The sequence below is a fragment of the Lagenorhynchus albirostris genome, chromosome 11, assembly GCF_949774975.1.
Source record: "Lagenorhynchus albirostris chromosome 11, mLagAlb1.1, whole genome shotgun sequence".
Lineage (NCBI taxonomy): Eukaryota > Metazoa > Chordata > Mammalia > Artiodactyla > Delphinidae > Lagenorhynchus > Lagenorhynchus albirostris.
This window is the reverse complement of record NC_083105.1, coordinates 22,679,430-22,694,160: the sequence shown is the minus strand read 5'-3', so window position 1 is coordinate 22,694,160 and position 14,731 is coordinate 22,679,430. Positions and strand designations below refer to the sequence as shown.

Below are 14,731 nucleotides of genomic sequence, written 5' to 3'. Positions count from 1 at the left end.
TAAACAAATTGGACCTAACCAAACTTACAAGTTTTTGTACAGCAAAGGAAACCATAAAAAAAAAAAAAAAGAAAAGACAACTTACGGAATGGGAGAAAATGTTTGCAAATGATGCAACTGACAAAAGCTTAATTTCCAAAATATACAAACAGCTCATACAACTCAACAACAAAAAAACAAACAACCCAATCGAAAAAAGGGCAGAAGAACTTAATAGACATTTCTCCAAAAAAGACATACAGGTGGCCAACAGGCACATAAAAAGATGCTCAACATCACTAATTATTAGAGAAATACAAATCAAAACGAAAATGAGGTATCACCTCACACTGACCAGAATGGGCCATCATTAAAAAGTCTACAGATAACAAATGCTGGAGAGGGTGTGGAGAAAAGGGAACCCTCCTACACTGTTGGTGAGAATGTATTAATAAATTGGTACAGCCACTATGGAGAACAGTATGGAGGTTCCTTAAAAAACTAAAAATAGAGGTACCATATGATCCTGCAATCCTACTCCTGGGCATATATCTGTAGAAAACTATAATTCAAAAAGATACATGCACCTCAATGTTCATTGCAGCACTATTCACAATTGCCAAGACATGAAAGCGACTTAAATGTCCACCAACAGATGAATGGATAAACAAGATGTGTTATATATACACAATGGGATTCTACTCAGCCATAAAAAATAATGAAATAATGCCATTTGCAGCAATATGGATGGAACTAGAGATTACCATACTAAGTGAAGTAAGTCAGAAAGACAAACAAATACCATACGATACCTACCACTTATATGTGTAATCTAATATATGAACTTATCTACGAAATAGAAACAGACTCACAGACATAGAGAACAGACTTGTTGTTGTCAAGGGGAAGTGGGGAGGGATGGGCTGGGAGTTCGTGATTAGCAGATGCAAACTATTCCATATAGAATGGATAAACAACAAGGTCCCACTGCATAGCACAGGGAACTATATTCAATATCCTGTGATAAACCATAATGGAAACGAATATGATAAATAATGTATATATATGTATAACTGAATCACTTTGCTGTACACCAGAAACTAACACAACATTGTAAATCAACTATACTTCAATAAAAGAAAATTTTTTTAAAAGATTACATTTCTGGGCCTCCCTCGTGGCGCAGTGGTTGGGAGTCCACCTGCCGATGCAGGGGACACGGGTTCGTGCCCTGGTCTGGGAGGATCCCACATGCTGCAGAGCGGCTGGGCCTGTGAGCCATGGCCGCTGGGCCTGCGCGTCCGGAGCCTGTGCTCCCCAACGGGAGAGGCCACGACAGTGAGAGGCCCACGTACCGCAAAAAAAAAAAAAAAAAAGATTACATTTCTATTTTTACTATCATTTCACAGATGAGGTGACTAAATCTCAGGTAGCCAAGGAACTCTTTTAAGGTAACAAAATTAACCTGTAGTAGAGCTTGATTCAAACTCACTTCCATAATCCCTGATCCCTTGCCTTCAAGTCACTCTATCTAAACTATCCAAAGCAATCCACACTTATTGGATGGGTTCTATTTTCAGAAGATTCTCAGGGATAGGGATAGAGATTTCAGAGCATCTGCTTTGCCTCTAACTAAACTTTGCTTTATAAGTATTTGCTTATACTAAGTCTGTTTCTTCTTATTTGATGCTCTGGGGTCTGTGACTTCCTTACAACTTTTAACATGTACACCAGCCTGGCCCAAGTGCTAGATGGATGAATGAAAGTCGTCGTATGATGCATACTGGGAAACGCAGTGAGATACATCATGCCTGTCTCTGCCTACTCTGTTTTAGCTTCTCTGCAAATTTCGCACCTTGGAGAACAGAGGAATAAAAGCACACTGTTCACTCAGATTGTTTGAAGAAGGCACTTTCAGATGTGTTTCAAAGGCTGGGCTTCTAGATCTGGATAAAAATCTGCCAGCTGTTGGGGCTGTTGTCTGATGAATGTGGAGATGTATCTACTCCAAAAAGCCACGAGTATTACTAAGCACACAGAACACTTAAATCCTGGTCCACTTACCTTATCAACTGCTTGCGGCCAGAAACAGCTGGCTGACTTGCAATGAACCCTCGTTAGAAGTGTATCTTCAAACCATCTATCTCAATGCATACCTTATACCTGAAACTCTACTGCTTTACTAAGTGCTAAGATAATTACATTCCACAAGAATTAGACAGCAATTTCAGCTGCTTGTAGAAGCTGTGAATGGCAGCAAGTTAATACAAACTTCGATTTTCAAACAAGATCCAGGACATGTATATAATGTACTTGGCTATTCCAGGGAGGCAAAAAATAATTACTAGGACTTGTTAAAAGTATTTCTTTATTCCTTCCCCAGCCATCAATTCTTTCTTTTCTCCTTTTTACATTCCCTTTCCCTCTCTCTCCTTCCTTCTTTCCTGTCTCCTCTCCCTTCATGCTGTCCATTTCTCAACAAACATTTAGGGAGCATTTACCACATGTCAGAGTTTATACCATATGCCATCATGAACCCAAGTACTGAGCTAATACAGTTCCTGACCTCAGCAAACTCAAAGTCTAGATAGAATCGCAAAGTTACCCGATGGGGGAGGCTTGTTAACCTCTTTCTGTGAGAGCGGTTTGAAGGAACCATCTTAGATCTCTTGAATTCCTTCAATGATTTTCCTCTTTGCTTGACCACTGTTTTTTCCACCTGGGATTCATCCTACTAGTCACGTTACTGTATAATGTTATGCTACCCCTTCAAGTAGCTCAGTGTGTTTTCTATAGATTCTGTCAATTATTGCTGTATTCTAATGAGGTTTTAAGGCAAATGCTTGACATTCAGGAGCCTTTTAATTATACAAGGAACACCACATGACTCCCATTGTGCCATGCCTACGTATTCTACCCTCCAACTCAAGAAGCAGAGAGGGTGGGGTGATTTGAGAAAGTTATTAGATGACCCACTGCTGGGATCCGTTTGCCTGCTTTGGCTGAGTCTGTTTAAAGGCTATGCTCACCGAGGAAGTTAATTTGAGGAAAGTGATTGTAAATGAGGAGTATTTCCATCTATAAAGATGGCAACTCTAAGGATTAATTTGAAAGGATCTTTCTGACATTTAGTATAGAACCGTCCTTTCAGTGAGCTTGAAGTTCTAGATTTTAATCAATTCCAGTCTGAACCAAATTTCTATACTTTTCAGGATGGATCTTAAAAGAAACAACACCTGCAGAGCAAAAATATTTTCCTCCTATAACCTCAAGCAAATGTGAGGGATGTCTGGTATTGCAATTTTTTATTACTTCAAGATGTCAAGAAGGAAACAATGATTCAGTTAGTCCTTTCTTTTTGCACATTGAGAATTACTCTGCAATTGCTTGGTGCTGGTGTATCTACCCTCCAGTGGCATTTCTGCTTGAGCATGGTATTTTTCATTATTTAGAGTTTTCATTATTTAGAGTTTTCTGTAATTTTATTTTGTGATGTTAATATTTAATAATGTCATACTCCAAGAGGTATCTTTGTGCAACTTTAAAATACACACATCTTGTCCTTTTAAATAACTTTAACCTTTTATTCCTCTCGTGCTCTGAATATAATGGAATCTATGTGCTTTTTAGTGAGGCTTTTTTGATCCCTGGTTCATAGCTGTCACTCATTGCAGGCTTTCCTTTGACAATACAAACCCCTGCTCCCTGTACATTGATTCTATTTACTTCATCAGAAAGGTAAGTGTAACTATGTCACGGCGTAAAAAAAGGAATTAAATTGATACAATTCTCTCTTGAGATCTTAACATGGATGTTGTTGTGTACACACTTAAGTTCTGATTTATTTGTGGACTTTTTGTAAAAATAGAATTTTCTTAGAAATTCCTGGAAAAACATGGCCGTTCTTATTATGCATAATAGATTCCCCGAGAGTTCCTCAATGTCTAGGAGGAGCTTCAATACCAAAAGACGAACTATAGGTGCATGAAGCGAGGCCTTAGTTTGCTTGTTACAAAAAATTTAGTTGATAAATCCAACATTCCTTAAAGGTTTAGTTTCCAGTGATTTCTGTTCTGAAATTCACACACAAATGCAAAAAAACATATTTCCTACTTGAATATAGTAGGCATGCTATAAAAACAGAGTGAATTTGTAGAAACCACTTTTGGGTAAATGATAAAATTGTTGCTGACCACTTCATCACTGCTCCCAGCCACCAATCAATATTTGAAGGAAAACAAAATCTACCTTTGACAATGGAGGGAAAGTAGGGCTTTGCTTCTTTATTAAGAGAAAGCAGAGCCTGACACAGTTATCATTTAGTTCCCTAAATAAGAGCCGTTTCTCATTTTTCATCTTCCCTACTTTTATCAGAACCATTTATTTTCTTTTAATGCCTTCCTCTCCTTGTCCTTTTTTGTTCTTAATATCTTTGGGGGACACCAAAGGAGTCATTTATTTCTGCATTCATTAAAAACAGGTTTATGCTTTGCCTTCTTGGTCTATTCTCACTTGGGCTGCAAGTAAGCATCACATGTGAAAGCAAATGGAGAGTCAGGCACGGTGGGCCCCAGACTTAGATGCTGCCACAATGCCTAGATTCTCCCTATTGCTCCCATTCTTCCCTCAGGACAGGAGAAAAGGAAGCAGCAGGGCTCTAATGAAAGCAGGGAGTCACCACTGCAGTGCTGAGACTGCACAGCCCCCAACTTCACAGAAAGGCTTGCAACATAATTTCAAGCTTAAAGGCACCAGTAGTCCCTCCATGTTGCTATTTTTCACACATTACCAGAGAAAAACCTTCCAGTGTCTAAAAGAAGTGTCATTTTTATTCACTGTCATTTATTTCTTAATAAGTTAGATAATACAAGTTTTAAGAATATATACATTTTTTCCTCATGGGGTTCTATTTCTCTTTCCCTCTCTATTTTCTTCTATACAAAATGGCTGTATTTACTTTTGAACATACATACTAACTCCAAGTGTTTTTTGTGTATTTGACTTTAGGAAACCCAAGTGGCTTCTCCCAAGCCCTCTGTCTCTCATTTCTATTTTGTTCCCTATGGGCTATTTTTACCTTGTTCTTGTGCACCACCAACCCAAAGAAGGACACATTGCCTTAGGGACACAAACACAAATGTGGAAGGGGTATTGTTAGTTTTATTCTGAGATCGTGCAATCCCTTTGTGAAATCCTAGATGTCTAATGGTGTCAGAAGGAAATTTCCTTCTGTGAGAGGGCTTTGAGGACTTTTGTAAAGGAATTCAGAATCAAGGCTGGTTCCTTTTGTTTCTTAATTCACTAAATAGCCTCAACCACATGGGGAAATTATCCCCGCACTGCCAACTGAAACAGTATTTTGAAACAGATTATCAAATAATAATGCAGACTAATTTCCATAGTTCAACGAGTAGGAAGGCAAAGTACATTATTTGCTAATGCAAGTGCTGAGTCTGTTCCAAAAAATTTAATATTCAAAGTCCAGATGGGATAAAGAGACAAAAAAAGTGGTTGCTTAACAATTTTCCAAACCAAAGTGACCTGTAACACACAAAATACAGTTCCATTATGTGCAACTGACACATTCTTTGTTAAGAATAATGAACTACAGCAGAATGGCATAATGTAGAACTTCCCATGTGAACCTTCTACGTAAGAACGGAAAGAGGACATTTCTTAAACAGTCCTGTCTACCGCTTGCCTTGAGGAGGGCTTAATGGCTATTATTATTCATAGTGACAATATGAAGCTAATTGGTTTATAAGGAAGCAGCAGCAAATACTGATGGTGAGATTGGGGTATATAAAGGGAGAAATAAAAATCTATATTCAGGCTACATAAAAATGATGCTTCAAACATAACTTAATCCTGATATTTTATTCATAAATGACAAATTTGTTCACTATAGTGAACATTCCCTAGGTGTCTCATCAAATGCCATCTCTCAGCTGGTGACTCGCAAATTTTTACACCCAGTTCTGACTTCTCTCCTAAGCACTAGACTCAAATATCCAAATGCCTACTTGGCATCTGTACTAGTACAGCCAGTAGACATCTCAAATTTAGTTTGTCCCAGACCAAACCCCTGATTTTTCCCTCTGCCCTTCTTCCCTTTCTCTACTGTCAGCACCACAGTTCACTCAGTTGCTTAAGCTCACAAACTAGGAATCAGCCTTGATTCCTTTCTTTCTCCTAGTAATCTCTTTAAAATGTAACTTAAATACAAGTATATTTCACCAGCTCACCAGACACCACTTCATCCAGGCCACCATAATCTCTCCAATAAATTAGTCCCCTTTATTCTACTCTTGTCCCTCTAGTGTCCATTTTCATACAGGTAACCAGTGATCTTTGAAAATGTAAATCAGATGATGTCACTTCCTTGCTTAAGTTCCTCCAATGGCTTCCCTTACCCTTACTTACAGTAAAACTAAAACTCTTTACCCTAATCCACAAGCATTATCTGACCCATGCGTCTTTATTAGACCTCATCTCTTATCACTCTATCCCTTACTTTACTCCCAAGCTTTCTTGTGTTTCTTTGAAAAACTTAATTCCGTTCTTGTCTCAAGGTATTCAAACTTGCCATTGCTCCTCTCTGTGTTTGCTGCTCCTCAAGACTTTGGATGATTTGCTCTTATTTCAGTGACTGTGCCCTCCTCAGAGATAGCTTCCCTTGACTATCCCTACACAGCCATCTCCTAAACTCCAGGCTCCAAAGCTCTCTCTAAAGTATGTATCCCAACCTAAATCTATATTACATATTTAATATTTTTTCTCATTGTATTTCTTCCCCCCAAGAATGTAAGCTCTATGAGGTTAGGACTTACTGTCTTGTTCACTGCTGCACCCCCAATGCATAGAACAGTGCCTATCATATAATAGACACTCAATAAATATTTGTTGAATAAATTAATGATTGAATAATTTCTCTTCTTATGAAGTTTCTATGACTTTACATTACCTAAAGAACTAAAGGTTCAATTTCTTAGTCTTCCGTAGCCCATGCCTTCCTTAGCTAAAGTCCCTCACTATCTTATGTCATGCTCCCTTTCCAGGCATAACTTCTTCCTGGGCATTAGTCACCCTGCACCACCAGGTCTCAATACTTTGTGGGCTCTAGGGATGCCTTCTTTTCTTCAATGCCCACTCTCCTATTCTGTGTGGCAAATTACAGCCCATAAATCATCCCCAGCTCTTATGTCATCTCCTTCTCAGACTTCTTGCACTAAATTAATTCCTCCCATCAAAATTTGTTATTATATTTATTATAATAAATACCACATCCCCAGGGCATTTGTTGAAACAATCAGCAGCAATTGTTTAACATCACAGCTGCCAGAAGCAGTGATACTAGTTAGGGCTAAATAGAGGATGACCAAAAACTTTATAGGAAAAACTGGAGAACAAAATGTCCATAGGAAGGTTTGAAATGCTCCAACATATTCCTGGTAATTTAGAAGGCCATGTATACGTACAGGGCTGTGTATATACTCAGGAAAGACCTGGGAAGGACCTAATCTCTCACCTCTGGCTGAACTTGAGGCTATGTGCAAGCAAGATATTAAGGGTAAGGCAGAGTTGTAAATTGCCTGCTAAAACATTAACGGTATGCTCCAATACACACCCATAGCCGCTTGGCAATGGCTAAGGTCCAAAGCATTTAAGGAAATATCTGTCATCAGCTGACCACTCAGGTAACTGAGCATAGATATCCGTTGCTCTGACAGAGAATATAGAGTTACATAATTTGTCCAGGAAAAACACTAAATAAGCAGCATCAACAAACAGCATCACAACAAACCCTAAGGAGTAATCTGACTTCCAGAGTGCTACATTATATTATTGAAAATATGCAGAGTTCAACAAAAACTTAAGAGACATGCAGATAAAGAGAAACACATGGCTCATACACAGGAAAAAAAAGCAGTCAACAGAAACTGTCCCTGGATGTTGGACTTAATAGACAAGATTTTTAAACTACCCATTGCAGATATATTTAAAATAACTAAAGGAAACCATGTCTAAAGAAGTAAAGGAAAATATGAAAATAATATATAACCAAATATAGAATGTCAATAAAGAGATAGAAACTATTAAAAAAATAGTAATTTTGGAGTTAAGCAGTATAATAACTGAAATGAAAATATCACTGAGGGAAGGCTTTACAGAAGAAAGAATAAGCAAACTTGAATATAAGTCAATTGAGATTAATACATTTGAGAAACAGAGGAGAAAAGAATGAAGGAAAACAAACAGAATGTCAGAGACCTGTGGAATGCTATCAAGTGTACCAACATATATACAATGAGAGTCCAAGAAGAGAGAAGAAAGAGAAAGGGGCATGAAGAAATAATGGCTAGAAACTTCCCAATTTTGATGAAAAAAATTATCAGCAGATCCAAGAAGCTCAATAAAAGCAAGTAGTACAAAGTCAAAGAGATCCACACCTTGACACACCACAGTCACACTGTCCAAAGACAAAGACAAAAAGAGAATATTGAAAATAGCAAGAGATAAGTGACTCATCAAGTTCAAGGGCTCCTCAAGAAGATTAGCAGCTTCTTCTCATCAAAAGCTAGTGTCTAGAAGGCAATGGGATGAGATATTCAAAATGCTGAAAAAAAGACTACCAACCAAAAATTTTATATCCAGCAAAACTATCCTTTAAAAACAAAGGATAAATTAAGACATTCTCAGATAAACTGAGAGAATTCATCATTGGGAGACCTGTCCTACAATAAACAGTAAAGGGTAACCTTTGGGATGAAATGAAAAGACACTAGACAGTAACTCAAATCCACATGAAGAAATAAAGAGCACCAGTAAAGATAACCAAATTTATAAAAATAAAAGACAGTTTAAATGTATTTTTTGCTTGTAACTATTTTCTTCTTCAGTCTAATTTAAAAGACAGCTGCATAAAGCAATAATTTTACAACTGTGTTGATGGATTTATAATTATGAAGTTTAATTTGTATGACAATAACAACACAAAGGAGGAGAGGAGGAATGAAGCTATACTGGTGCAAAGTTTTAGATATAACTGAATATAAATTGGTATTAATCCAAACTAGATTGTTTTCAGTTAAGATGTTAATTGCAATCCCTAGGGCAAACCCTAAAAACACAAATTTAAAAATACAGTAAAAGAACAACTAGGAAATTAAAGTGGTATACTAGAAAATATCTATTTAACATAAAAGAATGCAGTAGTCAAAGAATAGAGGAATAAAAAGACATGAGAAAAATAAATACAGAAAACAAAGAGCAAAATGACAGATACAAATCCAACCTCACCACTAATTATAGTAAATATGAATGGACTTAACACTCCAAACAGAAGGCAGAGAGTGGCAGAGTAGATTTATAAAACATGATCTAACTATATGCTGCCTATGGGAGACACACCTTAGATTAAAACATACAAATAGGTTGAAAGTAAAAGGATGGAAAAAGATATACCATGTAAACAGTAACCAAAAGAGACCTGGAATAGCTATACTTTCATCAGACAAAATAGACTTTTGAACAAAAATTGTTACCAGAGACAAAGGAGGGAATTTTATAATGATAAATGGGTCAATCCATGAGGAAGACATAATAATTATAAATATGGAGGTACTTAACAACAGAGCCCTAAAATTCATGAAGCAAAAAATGATAGAATTGAATAATAATAATATCAATAGCTGGAAACATCAGTACCCTGTTTTCAATAATGAAAAGGACAAGAAGGCAAAATCAACAAGGAAACAGAAGATTTGAACAACACTACAAACCAAACATAACAACATCTATAGAACACTTTACCCAACAATAGTAGAATAAAAAGTCTTCCCAAGTGTATACGGACTGTTTATCCAGGATAGATCATATGTTAGGTCATAAAACAAGCCTTAATAAATTTAAAAGGATTTAAATCCAGCAAAGTATATTCTCTGACCATGGGGACTAAAATTAGAAATCAATAACAGAAGAATTTTTAGAAAATTTGAAAGTACAAATACATTAAATAGTACACTCCTAAATAACCAATGGGTCAAAGGATAAAAGCACAGGGAAATTAGATAATACTATGAGATAATGAAAATGAAGATCTATCATACTGAAGCTTATGGGATATAGTTAAAACAGTTATTAGAGGAAAATTCATAGCTATAATGCCTATATCAAAAAAGAAAGATATCATATTAATAACCCAAATTTCCACCTAAAGATACTAGAAAGAGAAAAGCAAACTAAACCCAAAGCAAGAAGAAGAATGGAAATAATAAGTATTAGAGTAGAAATAGATAATATAGAGAAGGGTAAAACAATAGAGAAAATTTGAAAAATTTAAAGTTCATTCTTGGAAAAGATCCAGAAAACTGACAAATACTTATGTAGACTGACTAAGAAAAAAAGAGAGAATACTGAAGTTACTAAATTCGGAATGAAAGAGGGAACGGAAATAAAAACTATCATGAGCAAATTCTGTGAACAACTGTATGCGAACAGATTAGATAATCTAGATGAAATAGACAAAAGAAGGCACAATGATTGAAATGGACTAAGAAAAGATAGAATATTTGAATATAATAAGAATAGAGATTAGATTAATAATAAAAAAAAACCTCCCACAAGGAAAAGTCCAGGCCAAAATGACTTCACTGGTGAATTTTACCAAATGCTTATAAAAGAATTAACACCAAACTTCAGATGCTCTTCCAAAAAATAGAAGAGGAGGGAATACTTTCAAACTATTTCTGTGAGGCCAGTATTTCCCTGATACCAAGATGAGACAAAGACACCACAAGAAAATATCTCTTAAGAATATATATGAAAAAATTCTTGAGAAAACATTAGCAAACCGAATCTTGCAACATAATAAGAGAATTATACACCATGAACAAGTGGAACACATCCTGGGAATGCAAGATTATTCAACATACAAACTTCAATCAATGTAACATTTATATTATATTATATTATATTATATTATATTATGTTATATTATATTAATAGAATAAGGGACAAAAAAATGACATGATTGCTCAGTATACAAACTTCAATCAATGTAATATTGCTATATTACATTAATTATATATTAATATTAGATTAGAGGGCAAAAATGACATGATTATCTTAATAGATGCAGAAAAAGCATTCCACAAAGTCCAACATTCCTTCTTGAAAAAATCACTTGATTAGCTGCGAGAATTAATGTGAATTGCAGGACACATTGATCAAGGTACATGTAAAAGTATGAGATTAGATCACTCCCTAACACCATACACAAAAATAAGCTCAAAATGGATTAAAGACCTAAATGTAAGGCCAGACACTATCAAACTCTTAGAGGAAAACATAGGCAGAACACTCTATGACATAAATCACAGCAAGATCCTTTTTGACCCACCTCCTAGAGAAATGGAAATAAAAACAAAAATAAACAAATGGGACCTAATGAAACTTCAAAGCTTTTGCACAGCAAAGGAAACCATAAACAAGACCAAAAGACAACCCTCAGAATGGGAGAAAATATTTGCAAATGAAGCAACTGACAAAGGATTAATCTCCAAAATTTCTAAGCAGCTCATGCAGCTCAATAACAAAAAAACAAACAACCCAATCCAAAAATGGGCAGAAGACCTAAATAGACATTTCTCCAAAGAAGATATACAGACTGTCAACAAACTCCTGAAAGAATGCTCAACATCACTAATCATTAGAGAAATGCAAATCGAAACTACAATGAGATATGATCTCACACCAGTCAGAATGGCCATCATCAAAAAATCTAGAAACAATAAATGCTGGAGAGGGTGTGGAGAAAAGGGAACCCTCTTGCACTGTTGGTGGGAATGTAAATTGATACAGCCACTGTGGAGAACAGTATGGAGGTTCCTTAAAAAACTACAAATAGAATTACCATACGACCCAGCAATCCCACTACTGGGCATATACCCTGAGAAAACCATAATTCAAAAAGAGTCATGTACCAAAATGTTCATTGCAGCTCTATTTACAATAGCCCGGAGATGGAAACAACCTAAGTGTCCATCATCAGATGAATGGATAAAGAAGATGTGGCACATATATACAATGGAATATTACTCAGCCATAAAAAGAAACAAAATTGAGCTATTTGTAATGAGGTGGATAGACCTAGAGTCTGTCATACAGAGTGAAGTAAGTCAGAAAGAGAAAGACAAATACCGTATGCTAACACATATATATGGAATTTAAGAAAAAAAATATCACGAAGAACCTAGGGGTAAGACAGGAATAAAGACACAGACCTACTAGAGAATGGACTTGAGGATATGGGGAGGCAGAAGGGTAAGCTGTGACAAAGCGAGAGAGAGGCATGGACGTATATACACTACCAAACGTAAGGTAGATAGCTAGTGGGAAGCAGCCGCATAGCACAGGGAGATCAGCTCAGTGCTTTGTGACTGCCTGGAGGGGTGGGAGGGAGGGAGACGCAAGAGAGAAGAGATATGGGGACATATGTATATGTATAACTGATTCACTTTTTTATAAAGCAGAAACTAACACACCATTGTAAAGCAATTATACTCCAATAAAGATGTAAAAAAAAATAATCACTTGATGCTAGATAAAGGCCAGGCATATACCAATATTGCACAGTTAAAAATCATACTTAGGGGCTTCCCTGGTGGCGCAGTGGTTGGAGTCTGCCTGCTGATGCAGGGGACACGGGTTCCTGCCCCGGTCTGGGAAGATCCCGCAGGCTGCGGAGCGGCTGGGCCTGTGAGCCACAGCTGCTGAGCCTGCACGTCCGGAGCCTGTGCTCCGCAACAGGAGAGGCCACAACAGTGAGAGGTCTGCGTACCACAAAAAAAAAAAAAAAAAAAACATACTTAGTGGTGAAAGTCTGCATGCTGTCCCCCTAAAATCAAGAACAAGACAAGGATGTCTGCTTTTGTCATTTCTACTCAATATTATACTGCAAGTTCTAGTCAGGATAATTAGGCAAGGAAAAAAAAGATGCATCCAGATTGAAAAGAAAGAAATAAAATGATCTCTTTGCATGTTATATGATTGACTATATAGAAAATTCTAAGGAATACACACACACAAACACACGTACACAAACTACTAGAACTAATCAACAAGTTCAGCAACGTTGCCTGATATAAGGGAATACAGTGTATTTCTATATATCATCAATGACCAATTTGGAAATGAAATTGAGGCAATTCTTTGTACAATAGCACCAAGAAGAAAATACTGAGGAATAAAGTTTTAAAAAGAGATGAAAGACTTGTATACTGAAAACTACAAAACATCATTGAAATAAATTAAAGAAGACCTAAATAAACAGGAAGACAACTCATGTTCATTCATCAGAAGACTTAATATTGTTAAGATGGCAATACTCCCCAAATTGATCAGCAGATTCAGTTCAATTCGTATCAAAATCTCAGCTGCCTTTATCTGTAGAAATTGACTAGCTGATCCTAAAATTCACATAGAAATGCAAAGGACTGAGGAAAGTTAAAAAAAAAAACCCTCAAAACTTTTGAATATGAAGAACAAAGTTGGAGAATTCACACTTCCTGATTTCAAAATTTACTATAAACCTACGGTAATTAAGATAGTGTGGTACTGGCATAAGGATAGAAATATAGATCAATGGACTAGAATAGAGAGCCCAGAAATAAACTCTTACATGGTCAACTGATTTTTGAAAAGGGCGTCAAGACAATCCAATGGAGGGGAAATGAGGTTCTTCAACAAATGGTTCTGGGATAACTGGATATCCACATTCAAAAGAATAGAGATTAGATTAATAATAAAACATTCAAAATGAATGAGCTAACAATGGAAATGAAATTTAACCTACATTTCCAGTAACATAAATGAAAGAGCTAACACCATAAAACTCTTAAAGAAAACACAAGAATAAATCCTCATGACACTGAATTTGGCAATGGGTTCTTGGATATGACAAAAGCACAAGTGACAAAAGAAAAAAATAAATAAATTAGACTTCATGAAAATGAAAAGCTTACATGCTTCAAAGGGCATCATCAAGAAGATGAAAAGGCAATCCACAAAAATGTAGAAAATGTTTTCAAATCGTGTATCTGATAAGAGACTTCTAGCTAGAATATATAATTAACTGTTACAACTCAGTAACAAAAAAACAACCCAAGTAAAAAATGAGCAGAGGATCTGAATAGACGTTTCTTAAATGAAGACACACAAATGACTAATAAACACATGAAAAGATGCTCAACCTCATTAGTCATTAGGGATTTGATTGTCAAATCAAAAACACAATGAAACAATTCTTCACACCTACTAAGATGACTAAAATAAAAAAGACAGACAATAACAAGTGTTGACAAAGATGTGGGGAAATTTTAACCTTCATACATTACCGGTGGGATTGTAAAATGGTGTAGCCTCTTTGAAAAATAGTTTGGCAGTTCATCAAAAAATTAAATTTAGATTTACCATATGACCCAGCAATTCCACTTCTAGGTATATACCCAAGAGAACTGAAAATATATGTCTATACAAAACTTTGTACATAAATATTAATAGCAGTAGTTTTCAAATAGCCAAAAAGTAGAAACAATCCAAATGTTCAAAAACTGATGAATAGATAAACTGTGTTATATGCATACAATGGAATAAAAATTTGCAAATAAAAGGGAATGAAGTACTTATATATACCACAATTTGGATGAACCTTGAAAACATTATGCTAAATGAAAGAAGCTGATCAAAAAGA

The 14,731-nt window shown here is 36.0% G+C and overlaps 1 protein-coding gene across 16 annotated transcripts in view; it reads right to left on the bottom strand.

Moving 5' to 3' along the window:
- ANKS1B (ankyrin repeat and sterile alpha motif domain containing 1B) overlaps positions 1-14,731 on the bottom strand; it is a 1,163,439-nt gene that overhangs the window by 184,381 nt on the left and 964,327 nt on the right. The gene's annotated exons all lie outside the window — the stretch shown is intronic.